Genomic DNA, 22962 nt, shown 5'->3' on the forward strand with positions numbered 1-22962 from the left:
AGAATACATTTTAATCCAATCTTATTATATTTTTAATCATTCTACATCCAAGAAGTAGTTGCTTCCTCTTTTCAGTTGATAAAATTACATGAGTTGGAAAAATAATGCTTTGCTGCATTCACAGAATGCAGAATAGCACAAAGTAGGCACTCAATAAATATTTTTAATAGTAAATATATGACTTAAAAGCCACAAACATATTGTATTACTCCTACTTTATACCAATGAGATATTATGGTAGATAAGCAAGCTTGACAAAATTTTCTATTTCTATAGTAAGTCTAAAGCACAATATTTATAAGTTACAACAATCTTGTTTTGAAAGATACCACATCTTAGTAGCTCTTGGTAGTTCTTTCAACTTGTCATTCTGGCTCTCTCTCTCCACATACACACACACACACAACTAGAAATACTCCTGGGATGCATTACTGCTCTTTGTGTACAGGGATCCATACTATTTGAACATGAATTCTGCTTTAAGAAGATCACACATGAAAAGATTTCAATCTTCAAAGCATCTCTAAGTACTATGCCTGTTATTTTTCAAAGACTAGGTTTACATTAGAGCTTACAGGATGCTACTTTCATCATTGACTCAATTTTATCATAAATGAATTGCCCTCTTCATTTTATTTCCCAATCCTGTGATTTAAATTCTATCCAAATGAAAATCTAACTATACTACAGAGCAGAGTTAACTCTCCATGTCACTATTAGTCTCAATACAACTTCATGAAAAAGAAGTAGTTTGTAATTAATTACAGAAATATAAACTGCATGTTTATATTCCTGACAGAGTAGAAAAGTAGAATTATTTTAGTATATGTGCTGGTGAAATGAACACTAGGAAAGGAGAATTAATATTTAATTTTGGGTATATTACATAATTTGCACTACTCCGGAACTGAATGAATTATCCTTAAAGTGATTCAAACTAATTAAAAATTTGATAAAATTTTGAACTGGGAATTTATTTGGAGCTTTCCAAATTATTGTGCATATGTATACCCCTTTGTCTATATTGCCCTTTGAGAAAAAAACGGGGAGGGAAAATCAGAGACTGTATTTATATAGCTACATTACATTAATCATCACTGCAGACAGAAGACTATAAAGGGAATAGTGTACGTGTGTGCATGTGGAGAACTGTAATCCTAGGGACTCAGTGCTGTCGCAAGGCACTGGAATCCTATGACTAATCCATTGTAGGTTGAAGTACTGCAATTTCTATGCTTCCTTTTTTTTATCCCTCTCTTTCTTCCCTCCATCCTTCATTCATTTATTCAGAAAATAATAATTATTGGAAACCTATTGTGTGCTGGACACTGTTTATATCCCAGCAGCATAATAGTAAACACCAGCAATGTTCCCTTTTTAACCAAGCTTAGATTATAATGGATGGAGAAAACATATATAATTAACAAATAAATAACTAAAATACATGTTGCAACTATGGTGCTAAGTGCTCTGGGCTGGGGGTGGTGATACGTGATCATGGATGGGTCTCCCTGAATCTTTAGCATTTGAGATCTGCCATGTGCAAATCGGAATATAAAGCATTCTGGGGAGAGGAAACAGCTATTGCAGTGTCTGTAAGTGAAAAATAAGTTTGGTGTGCTCAAGAAACAGAAATGAGGTCAGAAGAGATAAAGGTAAGAGAGGCTCTGATATGTTTGTTTTGGCCTATCATTCAGATTTTCAGGCTTATCCACCAAATTTCCATTACCCCCTGATACTTTGTCTTTGCCCTTGCCACTGAAGCTAGATGATTAATGGTGCTTTTTATGTGTCCTCTAGCAAATACATCATTTTAGACTTTTATTGGGCATGAAGCACAGAAAGTACACCATTTCAGCCTCTACCTCTCTGATGAAGAAATATTGTTATTTATTCTAAGCTACAGAAGCCATTTATTTCTAAACATGAAAACTATGAAGAAACCCCGTTTTGACTTGATTTGGTGTTTATCTTTCTTCTTGCGATTTCTAGGTTGTTGCTGAGCTTTTCTTGACTTTGAGCTGTCTCTTGACTCATTAAGGGATTTAGATTCCAAGTGCCAATTCCCACGGGAAACATCGCCTTACCCCTTACTAGAAGCCACAGTTTAAACCTGGCTCTCCCAAATCACAGTCAGCTGCTTTTTAGAGTCAAAGGTCTTCATGAACTGTAGTTATTTCCACTTCCATGCATTAGTTTCTTTCTTTTCTGTAGATATTTTTTTTTTTTTTTTGTCAAGCAAAGAGTGAACAAATTTGGAGTAAAAAATTCTTGGCATAAGAACTGGGTCCTATACTTTTCAAAGTTGTTATCTTAGGAAATTTATTTAACCTCTTTAAGCTTCAGTTTTCTCATTAAATAGAAATAATATTAAGACATAATAAATGTATGTGTGTAAAAATGTAATAAGATTTCTAAGCTCCAAAATAGCATGTATTATAGTATATATCACAGTATATATTACCTGTCACCCTTATCTCCATAATCTTCATTTCCATCACTTCAGTACCTTTTCCTTTGAGCAGTGGTTCTCCAAGTGTGGCTCCTGGAATATCAGTAAACATCTACTGGCAACTTGTTAGAAAGGCCAATTCTCTGCCATTACTGAATCAGAAATCTGGGGTTGGACTCAGGAATCCCTGCTTTGCCAAACCGTCTTGGTGATTCAGACCCGTACTAATGCTGCATTAGAGGAAATACATCACTATATTATTAAGTTTGTCCCTAGGTGTTCATAATTAACTTCCTTAAATGTGGTGAAGTGAGTAGTTCAGAAACTTGTGATATCTTAAAAAACACCCACAAAAAACTTTCCAGACAACATCAATGCAAATAAAAGGAAGGAAAAATGCCTGGCTAGCATGGCTCAGTGGTTGAGGGTCAACCTACTGTGTTTCCCCGAAAATAAGACCTAGAGCATGGAAAGATAAGTCATCCCCTGAAAATAAGACCTAGCGCAACTTTGGGAGAAAAATTAATATAAGACGCTGTCTTATTTTCGGGGAAACAGGGTGTGAACCAGGAGGTCACGGTTTGATTCCTCAGGGCACATGCCCAGATTGCGGGCCCAATCCCCAGTGTAGGCATGTAGAAGGCAGCCAGTGGATAATTTTCTCTCATCATTGATGTTTTTTTCTCTCTCCCTCTGTCTTCCTCTCAGAAATCAATAAAAAGTATATTTTTAAAAAATATATATAAAATTTAGGCAAACAAAATGTATTTTCCTCTCATGGATAACTATCGGGTCTAGTAATACTTAATGTCGTTTTTAAACATTCGTTTAAATCTTGCTTGGCCTGACTTGTATTGACATAACCTTCAAACACGTGGTATCTACAGAACGTGTGAAGTGCAATTAACAAGTTTTGCTTGAAAAAGTTTGTGTTTGGTTTGGTTTTTGTTGCAAAACTAGGGCTAAGAAGATGGCGGATGAAGAGCATATTCGGCACTGCATGCTTTACGAGTTCCAATTAGGAAGAAAAGCAAGTGAGACTGCAAAAAACATCTGTAGTGCTCTTGGTCAAGATGCAGTTAGCGCCAGAAAATGCCAGCGTTGGTTTGAGAAATTTCGCGAGGGAAATTTTCGTTAGATGACAAGAGTGGTCGAGGCCCTATGTCCAATTTTGATCAAGAAGCTCTTCAAGCTCTTTTGGTGCAAAATCCTCAAATTACCCAACAAGAGCTTGCGACACCTTTAAATTGTTCACAAAAAACAATTTCCAATCAATTGTGTGCACTTGGCAAAGTCCAAAAGTTTGGAAAATGGGTTCCTCATGAGTTGACCGACAACAACCTTAATCAAAGAGAAACAATTTGCAGTTCGCTCCTCTCTCGTCAAAACTGTCTGCCGTTTTTAGAGCAAATTGTTACGGAAGATGAAGAATGGGTGCTGTATGTTAATTTGAAAAGGCGGCTTCAATGGTTGAACAAAAATGAGGCTCTGCAGCCCACGCCAAAACCTGACTTGCATGCAAAAAAAGTGATGTTGTGTGTTTGGTGGAATTTTAAAGGAATTCTTCATTATGAACTTTTACCATCTAACCAAACCATTACAAGTGCAGTGTATAGTGCCCAATTGGAAAGGTTAGCCCAAGCTTTAAGAGAAAAAGAACCCGCGCTGATTAATCGGAAGGGCGTAATTCTTCACCACGATAACGCAGGACCGCATACTGCGAGAATCACTGCTGAAAAACTGCGCCAGTTGGAATGGGAAGATCTCCCTCAACCTGCATATTCTCCTGATATTGCCCCTTCTGATTACCATTTGTTTCGTTCTTTGCAAAACTTCTTCTTGGAAAAAAATTTAATAATGAAGAATGCCTCAAAAATGCATTGACCGAATTTTTTGCATCAAAATCACAAGAATTTTACAACAGAGGGATTAAAATGCTTCCTGAGCGTTGGGCACAAGTAGTAGAAAACAACGGCAACTATATTGTTGATTAAATTTTGTTGTATTGTTTAAATAAATTTGATTTTAAAAAGTATTAGAAAACGACATTAATTATTACTATACCTAATTGTTGCATCCAGACGTTAGAACAATTTATAAAAACCACCTGAGCAGTCAAAGAAGGAATAATTGTTCCTAGAAAGTTTTCATGCTGGCTTCATGTCTTATAAAAATGAAAACTTAGCCGTAAAGTAGAACTTTTTCATAAATTCAAAAATGAATTGACACCACATTAAAGTGCGATATAATACTGAATATTAAGCCATATTGTTATCTTTATCAAAGTTCCAACTTTTGAGCTGAAGAAGCAACTAGGATTTATATGTACATGAAACACTATTCATGATACAGCACAAGGCAACCACCACAGCAACAACCTTGTTCTATCTGCATTGTGCAGAGATTTTGCCGTGATGAGAGCATTCCAAGTTCCAAAGCTGCAGCTGCCGTTTGAGAGTGGTACATGTGTGTGTCAGGCAGAAATGTACTTCCTTGGATTAATATATGCAGACCACATATTATGTTTTATAACCAGTCATATGTTAACTTGACAGCATTATATATTATGTATAAATGTTTTTTGCAATCATTTAAATAGGCACTTAACCAAGAGAAAAATCACTTATTTGAAAAACACTCTTTCATCCCTCTTTTAGGAAGATACTTCAGGGGCTTAAAATCGGGGTTAGTCTTATTTACCAGTTTCTGAGTCCAAACAACTGATAGGATATGAGCACCGCAGCTGGCGTCCATACCGCAGCACAGAATGAAAGGTCTTGGATTCAGGACCAGCTCATGTGCAACTTGCTTAAATAAATGCGACCTCCAGGTTAAAAAATAAATGGACAATACTGCATGTATAAGTTTTAATCCAAAATCAGTTGCAGATATTATTCATTAAAATAAAATTGAAAATACATTTAAAGGTACAATGGAAAGAATTGATAGGAAATATATATATATATATATATATATATATATATATATATATAAAATTATAAAATAGTAAGAAATAGCAGAAACCATCAATATAGAAATGTGAATAAAAATAAACTGAGTTGGGAAAAATTGGGACATTTAAATGTAAGGAAACTATGTAAATAAATCAAGCAGACAGTTCTCCAGAGATGAAAGCAATTTGTCACAATGTGACATGGATAGACTTATATACTGGAGGTGAGATTTTTCTGTGACCTTAGTGAGACGCCTGAGTTTCCAGGAGCAGGAAGGAGGTTCGGTGCAAAAGCCACTAATCATCCAAGAGATGCAATCAAAACAACAAAGTAGTACCATCTCACACCTGTCAGAATGGCTATCATCAACAAATCAACAAACAACAAATGCTTGTGAGGATGCTGAGAAAAAGGAACCCTCCTGCACTGCTAGAGGGAATGCAGACTGGTGCAGCCACTGTGGGAAACAGTATGGAGATTCCTCAAAAAATTAAAAAATAGAACTGCCATTTGTCCTATATATTCTAGGAATATATCTCAAGAAAACAGAAACACCAATCAGAAAGGATATATGCACTCCTATGTTTATAGCAGCACAATTTGCAATAGCTAAGATTTGGAAACAGCATAAGTGCCTATTAGCATATGAGTGGATTAGAAAAATGTGGTACATCTACACAATGAAATACTACGCTGCTGTAAAAAAGAAGGAATTCTAACCATTTGCAACAGCATGGATGGAACTGGAGAACATTATGCTGAGCAAAATAAGCCAGTCAGAGAAAGATAAATATCACATGATCTCACTCATTTGTGGAATATAATGAACAACATAAACTGATGAACAAAAATAGAACCAGAGTCAGAGAAGCATTGATCAGACTATCCAACCTATGAGGGAAGGTGGGAGATGAAGGGGTAAGACATCAACTAAAAGATTTGTATGCATGCATATGAGTATAACCAATGGACACAGACTAGGGGTGGGGTAAGGGCATGTGCTGAGGGTTGGGGACAGCTGGAGAATGGTCAATGGAGGGGGGACTTATGTAATCCTTTAAACAATAACGAATTTAAATTTAAAGCAATCAAGGTAAAGCTATGATATAATCCTGTTTCGATTTTAGAAAATTTACTGGGGCATCACCAAAGAAAGGTTTTCAGGGAAAAGTTAGACAAAGAGCAGTTAGCAACCTCAAGTAATCAGTCAGGCAAGAGAAACTGAGGGTGAACAGATTCCTTGAAAAGGGAGATGGCAATTTGCATGGAGAGAGAGGAAGGGGGCTGGAAGGATAGGGGAAGGTGGCCTGGGGTGAGACAAATTGAGTCCCAGTTTGGCTTTAATAACTGAGTGGATAGAGATATAATTAACTGAGGGAAAAGTTAGAATAGCCTCTGACATAAAGATTCATGGGTCAGTTTGACAGTAACAAGTCAGAATGACATTTAGGTTAGGATATAAGAGACAAATTAATGTATTAAATAGTTTGGCTGGGTATACTGTAATGTAGCCATATAGATATTTGAAGTATAATGGTTTGATTAGAAATAGTAAACATAAGTAATAGAGCATGAAGGGCATAATATATCAATAAGAGTTTAAGAACAGTAAGAAAAGAACTAAGATATATAAAAGTGTTGTCCATGAAGGTTCCAGCACATCATGTTCAGTGAGAACATTCAGTTCTAGTGAACAGGTTGACTTGGGATATTTTTAGAGGAAGAGAAACCCTAATTTAATTACCTAGTGTTTGTGACACTGTACAAAGAGTCCACCCACATAAAAGCCAATCAAGACTGAACAGTATTTTGAGCAAAGGTTAATAATAGTCATAACTAAAAATAGGGAAAAGAATAAAGAATAACACATATTTGAGTTTCTACCAGATATCAGACACCATTTTAAGTGATTTGCATAGATTTAATTCTTTAATCTTGTCAACAATTTTGATATGTTTGTGCTATGATTAACTCAATTTGCCAGTAAGGAAATTGAGGCTTAAAGAGGCTCAAGGTCACACAGAAATGTTGCATGTAGAACAACAGGAAGTCTGACTATAGAGCCATAAATTACCTTGCTTTGCTTGCACATTTTCAAGACCACTACTGTTAATGCTCTTCCAATGTGGGGTTTATTCTACCTATTCCTCAAATTAGTCAATGATATATACATGATTATTTTCATAAATATTCTGTATCTTGCTATAACAGACTAGATTATGATATAAATAAATAAACACAAAAATAAAACTCAAATGACTTTATATGCTAAATTAAGAGGAAATTCTTGGTATAATTTTATGTTTAATATAAAAAAGCTCAACTTTATGTGGATTATAAAATAAGTGAACAGTTTCACAAAGAGCACTTATTTCTCTAATTACTATATTAAATTTGTGTTTTAATTTTTACAGTGCTGCTCTTGGGATAGATAAATATAAAATAGAGTGACTTTTTCAGTGGCCCCACATGTTTTGGTTGCAGAATAAAATTTTATAAACATAATATAATTAAAATATCCCCATGGTATATTCTCTTCTTTTAAAAATATATTTTATTGATTTTTTACAGAGAGGAAGAGAGAGGATAGAAAGTTAGAAACATCGAGGACAGAGAGTCATCAATCAGCTGCCTCTTGCACACCCCCTAATGGGGATGTGGCCCGCAACCAAGGTATGTGCCCTTGGGAACCTGGGACCCTTGAGTCCACAGGTCGACACTCTATCCACTGAGCCAATCCGGTTTCGGCCCCGTGGTATTTTCTATCTCATAGCAATAAAACTCATTTATTTCAAGTACATTTCATATCTGCAGCATATTATACAAAGCAGAGTAAGATAGCCTAAATTGCAATTTTCAGCCATCTCAAACCATATCCAGTCCTCATCGTGCATCCATATATAATGGGGAATGAGTATACCATACTACTGATATTAGTCTAACTATCCATAATAAAACTAAAATAAAAATGTAATAACAAAGTAAGTTATAAAAATTTTTATATAAAGCTACCCATGTTAATCTTCATTAAATTATATTTAAAAAATTATATAAAGCTACTCAGTTTGTTCACCTCTGGCCAAGTTCTCATTACAGTTTAACAGTTTGTCACAGGAACAAGGAACACTAACAGCAGCATTTAAACCAAAGATGTCTTTAACATTGGAACAGAATGAGCCTCGTAAGGATCATACATCACAAAAAACTCTACCGACCACTTCCCCTTGACCTTTTGATTCTACTTTCCCTCTCCCTCCTTATGGAAACCTCTGCTTGCACTAAGATGTGAAGATGGTTTCTGAGGCATGAGCCTGCCATCGTCTCAGGTTGTTGGCACCTGAATAAATAACTTTCCTTCCTACCAGCATCTATGTCATGAGTTTGGCTTTCACGGCTGCAGTAGCCAGACCTGTGGGTTATTTCCCTGGTTTCACATATACTGTTTTGTTCTATCATAAAACTCTTTTCATTCTGTTTAGTTGTTCACTGAGTAGACTTGCATGAATAATATTGACAAAGAAGTTTGTTGGGTTCCTCTGAGCCTAAAGGATAAGGTGCCTTTAGTATATTTGTGTTACCTCAAGCATCAACTTATAAATTTGCAGTTTGATTAATGTGAAATGCAAATTCCTCAAGGGCAAGACATCATTCTGCATAATAATCATCATAATGCCTATAAAATTATTTAAGTAATTCAAAGGTTGATTTTATTTTGCACTTATTTCCCCCCCAGGAGTTCAAGGGGCAAATAAATTCAGAATAGTGTTTTACTATAAGCATAAGCCTAAGATAAGCAAATTTCAAAATGTTGATTCCCTGCTGAAACTTGAGAAGGGTTAAGCATGGCTGCCAAATATCAACTAATGGCAATGATAGCATTTACAATCCAAGTCTCATCATTTAGAATTTTAAACAACAGACATATAGTACAAGACTTTAAACAATCACACATTTTATTTTTTCTACATGTACTTAGACTTTTATAAGTTTTTGTCTGAGCCATAATCAACAGTCTTAGATTATAAACTTCCCAACAGGAGAGGCCTTATTGTCCTTCCTTTATAAACATATTTTCAAAGAAAAATAAAGATTTAGTATTTTTGGTGATATAATTTAAAAAGCTACTTTGTCTATAAGATTCATATGTATTCTATACCCTGGAAATCATTGGTTCTTTAACCTCCCACATTTCTTGGTCAGTTTTGGAAATCACCTTACAAATTTAATAAAGTCTTACCCACTGATTATTATAGTTTGTTCTAGAACAATAAGGTATCTTTAAAGAGGTAAATTTGTCTCAACAGCAGATTCTTCTACATTCCTCTAAGAGTTTCATTTTCTTGAATTTATAAAGGGTATATACCTTTTATGCACAATCCAGTCAAATGATTAATTCTACTATCTATAGTAATAAAAGGGTAATATGCTAATGAGATCAGGAGACCTTCCAGATGTCCTTCTGGACAAAGCCATAGTGGCGGGGCTGATGGAGAGGTGGTTGGGGCAATTAGGCTAGGAGAGGAGGGCAGTTGAAGTTGATCAGACCTGCAGGAGGGGGAAGTTGGGGGAGAACAGGCTGGTGGGGAGGGGGGCAGCTGGGGGCAATAGGCCAGCAAGGAGGGGGCATCTGGGGGCAAGAAGGCTGGCAGTGGGAAAGTTGGGGGTGAGAAAGATGGTGGGGGGGCAGTCGGAGGTAAGAAGGCTGGCAGGCAGAGTGGTTAGGGGCGATCAGGCAGGCAAGCAGGTGAGTGGTTAGGAGAGACTGGTCCTGGATTGTGAGAAGGATGTCTGACTGCCGGGATCCCCAGTGGGATTGGGCCTAAACCATCAGTCAGACTACTTCCAAAGGGTCCCAGATTGGAGAGGGTGCAGGCTAAGCTGAGGGAGACTCCCACCCCCATGTACAAATTTCATGCACTGGGCCACTAGTCTATACAAATAAAATGGTAATATGCTAATTAAGGTAGACATCCATCTGGAAAAAGCCACAGTGGTTGCGAGGCCCTAGGTTCAGGTAACTTTAAGCCCAGAACTCAAGGCAGCCATGGGCTCAGGCAGTTGTGAGGCTCGGGGCTCAGGCAGCCGTGGGCTCAGGCAGCTCTGAGCTCCAACCACTGTGAGGCCCAGGGCACAGGTCTTGCAGCCACCACAGCCAGTAGTGGCAGCAGTAGCAGGGTGATGGGGGCAGCACCTTCCCCTGATCAGCCTGGTCACCTCCCACAGAGGGAGGCCAGACTACAGCTTAGGCCCATTCCCCAGGGGAGCAGGCCTAAGCTGTCAGTAGGACATAACCTGAAGGCTCCCAGACTTGAGAGGGGGCAGGACAGGCTGAAGGACTCCCCCTACCAGTGCTCAAATTTGTGCACCGGGCCTCTAGTGTATAAGATAGTAAATAAGAATATTGTAATCAGTATTTACAGCATATGTTAGACATTCTGAATGATTCCTTTTCATTAAAAAGTTTAAGCTTAGCCCTGGCTGGTGTGGCTCAGTTGGTTGGGTATCATCCTGTGCATCAAAAGGTTGTCAGTTTGATTCCCTGGCCAGGCACATGCAGTGCTGGCTCAATCCCTAGTACTGCGCATGCTGGAGGCAGCCCATCCATGTTCTACTCCACTATAAATGATTCTCTCTCTCCTTCTCCTTTCTCTGTCTAAAAATCATTTTAAGTTTTTAGCTTTAAGACTAAATGAAATAAGTTGGTTGGTAAACTATTTCATCCCATTGATCTTTAGGGTTGGGGTGGCCTTAGCTAACTTCTGAGCCTCTCTCTCACTTCTCCCTTTCTTCTGGATGTATGTCCCTCAGAAACTTGGAATATGTTTTCAGACAAAGAATACCAATACCACTATTGGGAAGTCAATGTCTTACCATTAAGGTGAGAACTAATTCACAAACATCTAGAGACTAGAATTCACACAGCGTAATGGAAACACTTGGAGTTTTTAATATAGCAGTAAGGAACACACAGTGTGGAGCAATTTCCTGGGTTACATTCCACAGTGTGACCTTGGAAAAGTTATATATCCTCCTGCATCTGAGCTTCTTCATCTATAAAATAAGGATGGTAATGGTACCTATCCTATAAGGGTATTATGATGTTTAAAAGAATGTGTAGCTGAAACCGGTTTGGCTCAGCGGTAGAGCGTCAGTCTGCAGACTGAAAGGTCCCAGGTTCAATTCTGGCCAAGGGCATGTAATATACATTGGTTGCAGGCACATCCCCGGTAGGAGGTGTGCAAGAGGCAGCTGGTCAATGTTTCTCTGTCATCGATGTTTCTAGCTCTCTATCTCTCTCCCTTTCTCTCTGTAAGAAAATCAATAAAATATATATTTTTTTAAATTAAAAGAACGTGTAATTCATTTGAACAGTGGCATATGATTTGCATTATATATTTGCTCATTTTTTACATAATGGATAAAATGATATTTTAGCGTACATATAGTTTATAGCAAGCACTGTTATAGATGAATTAGAGACCTGGTGCACGGATTCATGCACATTGAAAGTAAATTAATTAGAAGGTGGCTGGAGAGGTAGGACTGGGTGAGACAGGCCAAACACACCCTGGGGCCAGCCTCCCATGGTCTCTCCCTTTTCGGCCACACCTGAGGCGGCATCAGGGCTCAAAGGGCATCTGCAGAGTGAGAGACAGGTTGGGTCCCTCAGCCTGGCCTGCAGGGATTGGGCTGAAATGGGCAGTCTGACATCCCCCAAGGGGACCTGGAGTGCTAGAGAGAACTCTGCAAAGTTGCTGTTGCTCGGCAGCTCCTGCATTGAGTGTCTGCCCCCTGGTAGTCAGTGTGCGTCATAGCTACCAGTCAGAGTTGTTGGTGGTCATTAAGTGTCATAGCTACTGGTCAGATGGTCAAACAGTCAGATGGTTGCTTAGGATTTTATATATATAGTCATTTGAACCCCATACAATGTGTTTTATAGTTGTTGTTGACTAGACATTGATATAGAAATAAAACCAAAGCCCTGGCCAGGAGGCTAAATTGGTTAAAGCATCAACCCATACACCAAAAATTTTCAGGTTTATTCTGATCAGGGCATATACCTAGTTTGGAGGTTCGATCTCCAGTAGAGAGAGGTAACCATTAATGTTTCTCTCTCACAAGATGTTTCTTTATCTCTTTCTCACTACCCTCCTCTCTCTGAAATATAAATAAACATATCATAGAGCGAGGATAAGAAGAATAAAAGTAAAACCAACAACCAAGCATGACTTCTCTCTGAAATGCACACCCTAAAAATGATCAAATAACTACCATTAGTTTACCACAGAAATAAAAACAAAACAAAATATTTTGCTGATACTACTATACAAAAACAGGACTAAGGCTCAGTTTATTTTCAAACTCAGAAATATCAGTGAAAGTAAATGTTCTAGCCAAGCAAACAATAGCAGCATTTGCTCATACTGATGAAAACTTTAAGACCAATTGAGAGCCTTTATTAATTTTCAATTGGAAAGCAGATCATACAGTAGAGGAAAAACAGTCATAGCAATCATTTGCATATTCATAAGATATTTAAAAATCCTACTTTGGAAAAAATGTTAAAAAGTGAAAAAAATATCAACCTTGTATAGCAATTAAACGATATATACAGATGCTTTCTCAATCAATTCTTAATTTGGGCCACCAACAACTGAAAACAAAAACAAGTGGCTGCTAAACAGAGGTGACACATTCAGCTGCTCTGTAATAAGTGTTTCAAAATAGAACTCCTTTATAGTGGAAATATCTGAAAATATCAGTGCTGATTGTGAATAAGCACCACACACATCACAGGAGGCTGAACCCCCAGCCTCCTATTGTTCAGGAATATTAAAAGCAGTTGTTTTAAGACTTCACTGAACATTTTTACTAATGTGTTGTTGAATCAAATCTGTTGGCACATCATTATCTAACTAGGTCACATAAATACAAAAGGATAATTATTTAAAATTGATGCAAACCACCTAAATACTTTCCTGGTTTATTAAAATAAATACATCACTTGAATGGATGATTGCATGGTAATCTCCAATCCCAGGTACTGTATTATGTTTTGTTTTTTTTTTCTAACCTAAAGATAAGAAAGCTGAATTAGTTTTTATTTCCAGAGAGAAAGGACATGGTGAAACTCTCTGTAAAGGGTAATTTAATAAACAAACTTCAATATGCCAAACAGTAAGGGGCAACGGGGCATACACTTCTATCTTCGTTTTAAAGCAAAGCAATGACATGGTACTGCCTCTCATAGCCACTGGGCAGAATTTGTAAAGAAACCTCTGATACACCACTTCTTTCATTCTGTTCTATAAAAAAAGATATCCCTCATGGAATATTATCCATATAAGCTACTGCAGGTTGCTATAGTCAATATAATGTTGTATGTCAATGATACATTATTTTCAAAAAGAAAGAAAAGTCATAATCCAGTATATGTGAAAAATATATAATCTACTGCAGGTTATATAAACCTATTTCCCTTGATTACCAATACAAAGTCTATACCAGCTGAAGGAAGTCTCAAGAACATAATCCAAGAACACAATATCAAATTTTAATTTTGTTCAAAATGCCATTAATTTTATAGTTTTGAATATCAGCATAAAGTTAGGAAAATAATGTTCATTGTGTTCACAAAACTTTGCTGTTATTGAGAAACACCACATAAATTTTACAGAAATTCAAAGATAAAAACTTTAAAACATGATTTTGATATCTAGCAAGTTTTTTCCAAACAAGGGAGGCTTCAAAGTGTAATAGTCATTATCTCAGTGAATTCACTGCCATCCAAGGTCAGGCCACTCATTAACACCGCTGTCTGAGAAAGCTGCTATTACAAGAATATTATGCATCATCCCCATAGACAGTGTAGATCCACACTAGCAGAATTCAGATTGTTATAGAACTCCTGATGTAAATTTATTAAATTCCAGTGAGATTATATATTTTTCACGTATACTGGATTATGACTTTTCTTTCTTTTTAAAAATAATTTATCATTGACATACAACATTATATTGACTAACTTATTTTCTAAACAATTGATTCTTCTGCCCAATTTAGTCTTTCTCTGCCACAAACCAATATGAAAGCCAATTACAATCAGAAAGTTGCTTGGAGAATCCAAATCAGAATGGGGGAGTTAGATGATCTACATTTTCAATCACTAGTGCCTAAGAGGCCCTGATATAGATCTCCACAAAAATCCACAGCCTTTCTAATGACATATATAGACTAGGGGAGACGAGTTATTAGGCTAATGCATTCGTACTACATTAGATGCTAATTTAAGTATTAGTTTACCTTTAAATGAAGACTCTGCATTCTCCTTCAGTTGCCATGTGACCTACTAGCATAGAGAAGCATATGTTTTTATTACTGTAAGCCTTCCTTGGTCTGTATTTGATACAACTTGCCACACCCTTACAGAAGACAAAGAATTAAACTGAATAAAGGCTTTGACACTTTGCAAAACAGATACAGACTCATAGATAGATAACAGGCAGACAGCTCTGGGGGAGAGGAGTTGGGAGGGTGGAGGATTGAGGGAAAAAATAGGAGAGTGAACTCATGGGCATGGACAACAGAGTGGTGATTTGGGGGATGGAAGGATGAGGAGAGTTGGTACAGGGTATAGAGAGAATAAAAGGTGATGCGGGGGGAAATGTTTTCGTTTCCAGAAACAAACAAAGATGAGAGATGCCAGGCTCTAAAAAAAGAAAAATGTATTTTAACAGATAAAGATTTGGTTTGACTTTTTATTTTTATTGTTATTTTTTCATTTAAAGGATTATGTTCTTGAGACTTCCTTCAGCTGGTATAGACTTTGTATTGGTAATCAAGGGAAATAGGTTACAACTGTCAAGTCTACCATGCATTATAACAGTGTTTCCCAACATTCTCTCATGATGAGAATCACCTGGTGGAGTTGTTAAAACACAGATTCCTGAATCCCAACTAAGAAGTGCTAAACTAGAATTTTTGGGAACATATAGGTAAAATTGTATACTTAACTAGTGCTCTAAGACAGATTTTATATACAGAGCACTAAGTTAGGTATGCAATTTTACCTGTATGTTCTCAAAAATTCTAGTTTAGCACTTCTTAGTTGGGATTCAGGAATCTGTGTTTTAACAACTCCACCAGGTGATTCTCATCATGAGAGAAGGTTGGGAAACACTGCATTATAAAACACACTGAACAAGGTGAGCAGCCATGTGCTAATTACAACATACATGCATATATTTTATTCTCCATGCATAATGAGGTATTTGAAAAAGGTATACATGACATAATTGAACTATATTTTAAAATGCACCTACACATCAATGCACATTCCTATGAGAATTTGAAGCTGTTAGAGGAAACAGAATTCTATTTAAATTTCAACTTATAGCAAATGTAGATAACTAAAAGACATGGTATATTTTCCCAGCGTGCATTCTCAAAATATATAGCTCACAGTTGATCTTAAGAACCTTAGTTAAAGGGATTATTTATACTGCAGCACATTATGGGATTCATCTTCCCTTAGAAAGTAAGATATTAATGAGTTAACCAGAGGTAAAAGTGAACAGTATGGAACATAGCACAAAGTTCTACAGCTTCTTAGGCTCAAAATAAAGCTTGAAACCATTTCTCAAAATGATTGAAAAGGTACTTGGTAAAAGCAAACCCATGTATCAGGAATAAAAAAGATACCAGATCAAATACACAGCAAACTGTGCTATTGTAATATTATCAAAATAGCTTCAAACAAGAAACTACAGCTTAAATATTGAGGATAATGTGAAAACATGAAAGAGACAGAGAGACAGAAGAAGAGAGGAGAGAGAGAGAATGAATATGAAAATGAACCAGAGAAAAGCACTGGGAATAAATGGTACAGATCTCTCACTGTCTCCTGGAAAGTCCAGTTCTACCTGAAACATGAACAGCAGACTGTTAGCTTAATTGAGAACTGAACCATTTGAAAAGGAGAAGTTAATTAGCATTCAACTAATAGGCACCACAACCTAAGCACTCCCAGTCGAGCACTTTTAGAAAGTAAGCTTCCAATTCATTTAAATGGGCCGGAAGTCGAGCATCAGTTGAAGGTTTTCACAGCAGGCTGAGTACTGATTGAGCCATTTCCCAAGCACATTGAGCTCTGTCTGTGCAGACTCCTCAGCCACATTTCCATACCTCCCCACACTCCCTCTGCCTACACAGCTGCGGAGTAAGAGGTACCTTCCTGGTATGGAATTCCTTTGCCAATTAGAATAACATTTTAGCCTTTCATCTTTTCTGTTTTAAGAAAAAAAAATAATTAGTGAATATATATCAGATCGAAGTTCATTTCTTCTAAAGAGATATCTGCTAAGCAATTTCAACCCTCAAGGCTCAAGTCAAATTTGGAAATTAGTGTCCACGCTGAGAACTGTGAGAATGTGCCCAAACTTAATGGTGGACACCATAACAGATTTCCGGGTGTTTAAAATTGGTCATGAGGTGAAGCTTTTTGAGAGGGGTTCAGTTTCCTAGCTCTTAATGACTGTGTCAAGGTTCTCATCCGGGCAAGCTCTCATCCTTAAAAAAAGAAAATGTTTTCATGATGTGGAAGGCAATCATCTTTTTTCTGCTCTAATTTCTGCACAAATAAATGAAATAAAACAAACCATAAAGCACTTATTGGGCATCAATTGTAAGTAGGTGCTGCATCAAATAGTGATAAAAATATGAAATTTAGCCGAAACTGGTTTGGCTCAGTGGATAAAGCGTTGGCCTGCAGACTGAGGGGTCATGGGTTCGATTCTGGTCAAGGGCATGTATCTTGGTTGTGGGCACATCCCCGTGGAGGGGGGGATGTGTGCCTGAGGCAGCTGATTGACATTTCTCTCTCATCGATGTTTCTAACTCTCTATCCCTCTCTCTTCAACACTGTAAAAAATCAATAAAATGTATTTTTTTAAAAAGAATATGAAATTTATAATAGTCCCTGACCTCAAGGAATTTACTATTTTGGGGAGAAGAAATAATGCAACATCGTGACCTAATTTTGATATAATTTCTCTCCTAAATTTTACACTTCTACTCTAATTTATCCTTTTGTAACTGTAGAAACTTCATTTCTTGAATATAACTTTTCCTCCTTTCTTTCCTTTTGATTCAAACTAGCCTCATCCAGCACCTTAACTCACCTTCTCTCTTGCATGGCCACTGCCCTAATCAGTAAGCCCTCAGTACAATGAGATTCTGAAAAATCAAATAATCTTAGGAACAAAGCCTCCGGAGTCGGTTGATCCCAAGGACAGAGCTCCAGTTAAACTAGAGATAATACTATGCTTTAGTTGTCTATCAGTTCCAGGCAGAGAAAAGTGGTGAACCCAGGCAAAACAGAACCATAGCTGACATTAGGTGCAGATGCACATCAGTAGAGACCAGACCATGACCCTAGCTCCCTTAGCCACAATGATTAATGCTTTCCCCCCTGTCTAATCCATCTCCTAGAAGCCATCAGGGAGCCAGGTCTTTAGCATAATCTTACCCATGTCTCCAGGCCAACCTACTGGTGGGATTGCTTAGGCAACCCAGCAGCGCAGGAAAGACTAGGACCAGCTGGGATGGGAAAGCAGGGCGATGTGAGCTTTAAATTGTGTGGGTGTTGCTAAAAAAAGCAGTTCGCAGATAGCCAATCACAAGGCAGTGAGGCATATAACCAATCCCAAGGATGTTGCTAAGGCAGAATTCTTTGAAAGGACCAATCAGGAGCTAGCAAGGCACGCTCTCTCTCATCTCTCTTCTGTCCACTGGTTCCTGACAGGGGATGTGCTCCCTGCCACTCACGTGGGTTTTCTCCATGTGAGCCTCCACACTTGGACTAATGGACTTTAATTAGCTTAGATGCTGAACTACACCTGGCTGCAGCATGCAGGGGGAGCTGGACACGGGTCTGCATTTGGAAGCCCAGCTGCACCTTTTCCTGGACTGGCTTCTCTCAATAAGCTTTGATTCCCCTAGCACAGTGGTTGGCAAACTGTGGTTCACGAGCCACATGCGGCTCTTTGGCCCCTTGAGTTTTTAGCAGAGGTCAGTTTAGGAGTACCCCAGTTAAGTTAATAACAATGTATCTATCTATATAGTTTAAGTTTATAAAATTTGGCTGTCAAAGGAAATTTCAATCCTGGTACTGTTGATATTCGGCTCTGTTGACTAACGAGTTTGCCGACCACTGCCCTAGCTGGTTCTTTCTGCAAACTCATGTTTAGATTTAATGAGACAATGAACTCAAACCCAACCACCACATTTTGGTTTCAGCTGTGTTTAATTATGTCTCCCCTATATAATCTGTCCTCTAGAAGCCACCAGGGAGCCAGGTCTTCAGCATAATCTTATCTGTGTCTCCAGGGGTGCTCCAATGCCTAAAAGTAATCCCTTACTTTTTTTGCTGCAGACTCTTCTGTGAGTCCTTTTGGGTTGTAGTGCATGAAAGAAATGGGGCCCCCTGAGTCTGGCAACACTCTCCTTACTCCTGATATTTAAGTTACATTTTACCATATTGTTGTAGGTTCTGTTCCAGTCAATTTTGGTAGTTTATGTTTATTTGTTTGCTTATCAATGACTGGGTTACAAATAACTAAAGAACCAGTGCCTGAGGGTAGATAGTGAATAGGACAGCACAGTGCAATGCTGTTCTAGGAGGCCCTGCCCAAGCAAACAGCTGACATTCCTAGATTTCAGCTCTAGCTGCACACAAGGGGGGAAAAAACAACCAAAAAAATACTGAAGAGGAACAGAATATGCCACCCCCAAATATGCCACTTTGGCATAAGGATTATTTTTAGTTGTTAGTTGAAGGCAATTGAGGAATAGGAGATGTAGAAAAAGCTCTGAAAAGGGAGCATATGTTTCCATTTTGTAAAGGAAATTTACATTTATTAAAAAATTTGCATTTGTGAAGGTGTCCCCCTCTCTTGTACCAGGAAGATGAGGATGACACCTAATAATTTTTACCAACAGAAAAGACTCTGACTTAAACCTGCAAATGGAACTTTAGCAAACAACCCTGATCTACCTTACTTTCCTATTAATAGTTACCTTCTTGTACCTCCCCCCCCACCCCCCAGAAGCCCCAAACCTGTTTTTCTTTGTGTAGCCTCTCTTCTACTATCATCCTTTGGGATGGGAGATGAGCCCTACAGTTCTCCTGGGTCGCATCTCTGCATCAAGAAAAGAAGGTTGACTGTATGTCACAGATGATACTTCTCACTGGAGACAGTACCAGCTTACATTTGCATAGCAAACACATTTGTTTACTGTATTTTCCTTGTTACCTTCCCATAATTTACCTCCCCCATATCATCTTCCTCTGTTTTAGGTGAAGATGGTATTTAAGCACCAGTTCCAGCCAATTTTTTGAGTTAGTCATCCCTGCATTTCTCCCAAGTACATATGACATATACATATTAATAAACTTCTGTTTTGTTTTTCTCTTGTTAATCTGTCTTCTCTTACTGGCCCTTTGACAAGAACTTAGAAAAATAAAGCGATATTTTTTCCTTCATCTGAAGTTTGTAATTAAGTTTGTTTTGTGGTGTGTGTGTTTTTTTTTGTCTGTTAATCTCTCTTACCAATTTGACACTCGGGGGCCGTAGTTATTGAACCTAAGTGGATAAAAAAGTATTTTTTTTTCTTCCCTTCAGAACAAAACAAGGATTACTTGTTCTGAGATGAGAACTGGAGGTCTCTAATTGTATATCCTATGCTAATTTTGAACCCAGCTGGTTCTCAACTTGGATAATTAAAACAATATTTAACATAAATAAGTACATACACTCATGTTTTTACCAGCTATTTTTAAAGTTGAAAAATATTAAGGGACCAGATTTTTAAAATGTTGTTTCATTTAATCTCTTCATGGAATTCTAGAAATCCATACAAAAAATCAAGAGTAGACAGCCTAAGCATAGGAGGGGTCACTGCTGAGGAGAAATTTTTACTTTCAGTTATGTTTCAAGAAATTATTGGTTAGTTAGAATTCAGCTGATTTGAAGGTTGAATTCCACATGAAGCAAATACTCTCATATATTGAAAGAGGGAAAGGATGCAATTAGAAAAGAAAAAAAATGTTTCAAATATCTTGGTATTTATGACTTGGTTCTTATTTAAATATGTTATAAAATGTCTAAAACCTCAAAACTAAGCAGCTAAAATTATCACTCTCATGAGAATTTTTCATTTAAAAAATTTACAAGTTATTTAGAGCCTGCTAAATGCGATATATTAGGTTGCATAAAGCATGGGATGTAAAGTTGAGTAAAGAACCTGACCCATGTCTGGCCAGCATGGCTCAGTGGTTGAGCCTTGACTATGAACCAGGAGGTCACAGTTTGATTCCCAGTCAGGGCACATGCCTGGGTCATGGGCTCCAGCCCTATTATGGAGCATGCAGGAGGCAGCCAGTCAATGATTCTCTCTCATCATTGATGTTTCTATCTCTCTCTCTCCCTCACTTTTACTCTCTGAAATCAATAATATATATATAATTTTTTTTTTTTTTTTTAAGAATTTGAGCCGAAACTGGTATGGCTCAGTGGATAGTGTTGGCCTGCAGACTGAAAGGTCCCAGGTTCAATTCCAGTCAAGGGCATGTACCTTGGTTGTGGGCAGATCCCCAGTAGGAGATTTGTAAGAGGCAGCTGATCGATGATTCTCTCTCAGGAATGTTTCTAATTCTCTATCCCTCTCTCTTCCTCTCTGTAAAAAATCAATAAAATATATATTTTTAAAAATAATTTGACCCATAAAGCTTAAAATTTAACAAATAAACACAATAATAATGTGAATACTGGTAATTGGCTTAAAAAATCCAAAATTCAAAAATATGTGCCCATTTATCAAAGTTAGAAAGCTCGAAATAATCCGTAGAAAAAATTAAAGCTACTTTTTTATTTTTTTGTTTCTTCCATTATTGTTGAAATTCTTTTCTTTCAGAGTAAATATGAAGTGAGTATTGTGTTCAGAGTGTATTAACATTTTAAGGAACAATTTTGGTTTGTATTGCGGTCTCTAGCATGGCTTAGATTTAGCTACCTCAGCTTTGCAACTTTACCATATTTTCCGGTGTATAAGATGACGTTTGAAACGGAAAAAAAAGCCTGCTCAGATTGGCCAGAGTCAGAGAGGCGGTCTATTAAAAGAAGAACTGGTGTTGCCTCGGAAGTGGGGGGTAGTCTTATACAGCGAATATAGGCCTAAACCTATGTTTTAACTGTAAAACTGGGGGGTCGTCTTATACGCCGGAAATACGGGTATGTCTGAAACACAATGGTCTATTTGCTTAAGCTGTTTAATTAAAAGGTAACATACCTGACAACTAGATGTCTAAGTTAGGTCCATTCATCTTCTAGGGAATATGGTCCAACCTTCAACCTCACTGAACATTGTATGAAATGCAGCACCACTAACTTGGTGTTTTTAACCTTTGGGTCTAATGGAAGGCATTGCTCTAAGGACACCCTGCTATGCTCCATGTGTCTGATCATTAACCACCACATAGAAATGAGTTGCAATAACAAACAAAGAAATAAACAAGCAAAAAGGAGGTAAAATAAATACCAAATCTCCAGAGTTTTTCCATAAAAGCCAGGGAACAGAATATATTAATACTTTTGATTAACTGTGGGCTCACCATTTGGGGGAGTAAGGGTTAGTGTTGAGATGCTTAGGGATGCTATTGGGCTGGGAGCGACATCTTGCTGTGTCAAGAAACCCCTGGAGAGCTGGTGTGAGAGGGATCTGTGAATTTTCCTGGTAACAGCAACAGTCTCCGAGTTACATTTGAAGCAACTGGATGTCAGTGTAAGAACACTGATGTCACAATCCTTGTGGAAAGGTACAAGTAGTAGGATAGTGTCAGGACATGGCTGCTCTGAGTCCACACATTCTTCTGAGTCCTGCCCTGCTACATCAATTGTCCGAGCCAAGCCCCTCTGCCAGGGGCTGGACCTTCTTGGACGCTGGGTATCTGAAGAAGAAGCCATGAGAAGTTGTGGGTATATAAGAATGAGTTTATATTGCAGGAGCCAGTGCCATATAACCATTACTAATAAGGAGCTATCAGGCAAAACAATTCTTCCCAACAGCACACTGGCTGATGAACAAATACATCTTTCTCAGGAAGCAGCAGTAGTCTCTGTATCCACAGTCGCACTAAGCAGCTGCATGCTGTCTCTAGACCTATTGCCTTACATAGGAGAGGCACCTGAACTCTCCCCTAAGCAGCCTCAGGAGCCTCTCTCTAGCCTCTCTCACACACTGGCTGGTCTATAGCATGTATTACACCACTTAGACAAAAGAGGCTTCTTGCCAAATAGTGACTTTGCTGTGCACCTGCATAGTCCTTGGACACCCTGATAAACATTCCCATGCTCAGAGTGGCCTTGGCTATCCAGTGTACTACAGATAAGGCCTTTCACACTCTAATTGGCCTTGAGCATCCAGGGACTCTGGTATGGTTCCCACACATAGGTACCTAGTTAGTTATTAATAAAGGAAAGGATCAAATAGAATCAGGCA

General features: G+C 37.9%; 1 protein-coding gene across 1 annotated transcript in view; it reads right to left on the reverse strand.

Moving 5' to 3' along the window:
• Nucleotides 1-22962, reverse strand: part of GRID2 (glutamate ionotropic receptor delta type subunit 2) — a 1260684-nt gene that overhangs the window by 585227 nt on the left and 652495 nt on the right. The window lies entirely within an intron of this gene.

This window comes from Pipistrellus kuhlii, unplaced genomic scaffold (assembly GCF_014108245.1).
Source record: "Pipistrellus kuhlii isolate mPipKuh1 unplaced genomic scaffold, mPipKuh1.p scaffold_m20_p_1, whole genome shotgun sequence".
Taxonomy (NCBI): domain Eukaryota; kingdom Metazoa; phylum Chordata; class Mammalia; order Chiroptera; family Vespertilionidae; genus Pipistrellus; species Pipistrellus kuhlii.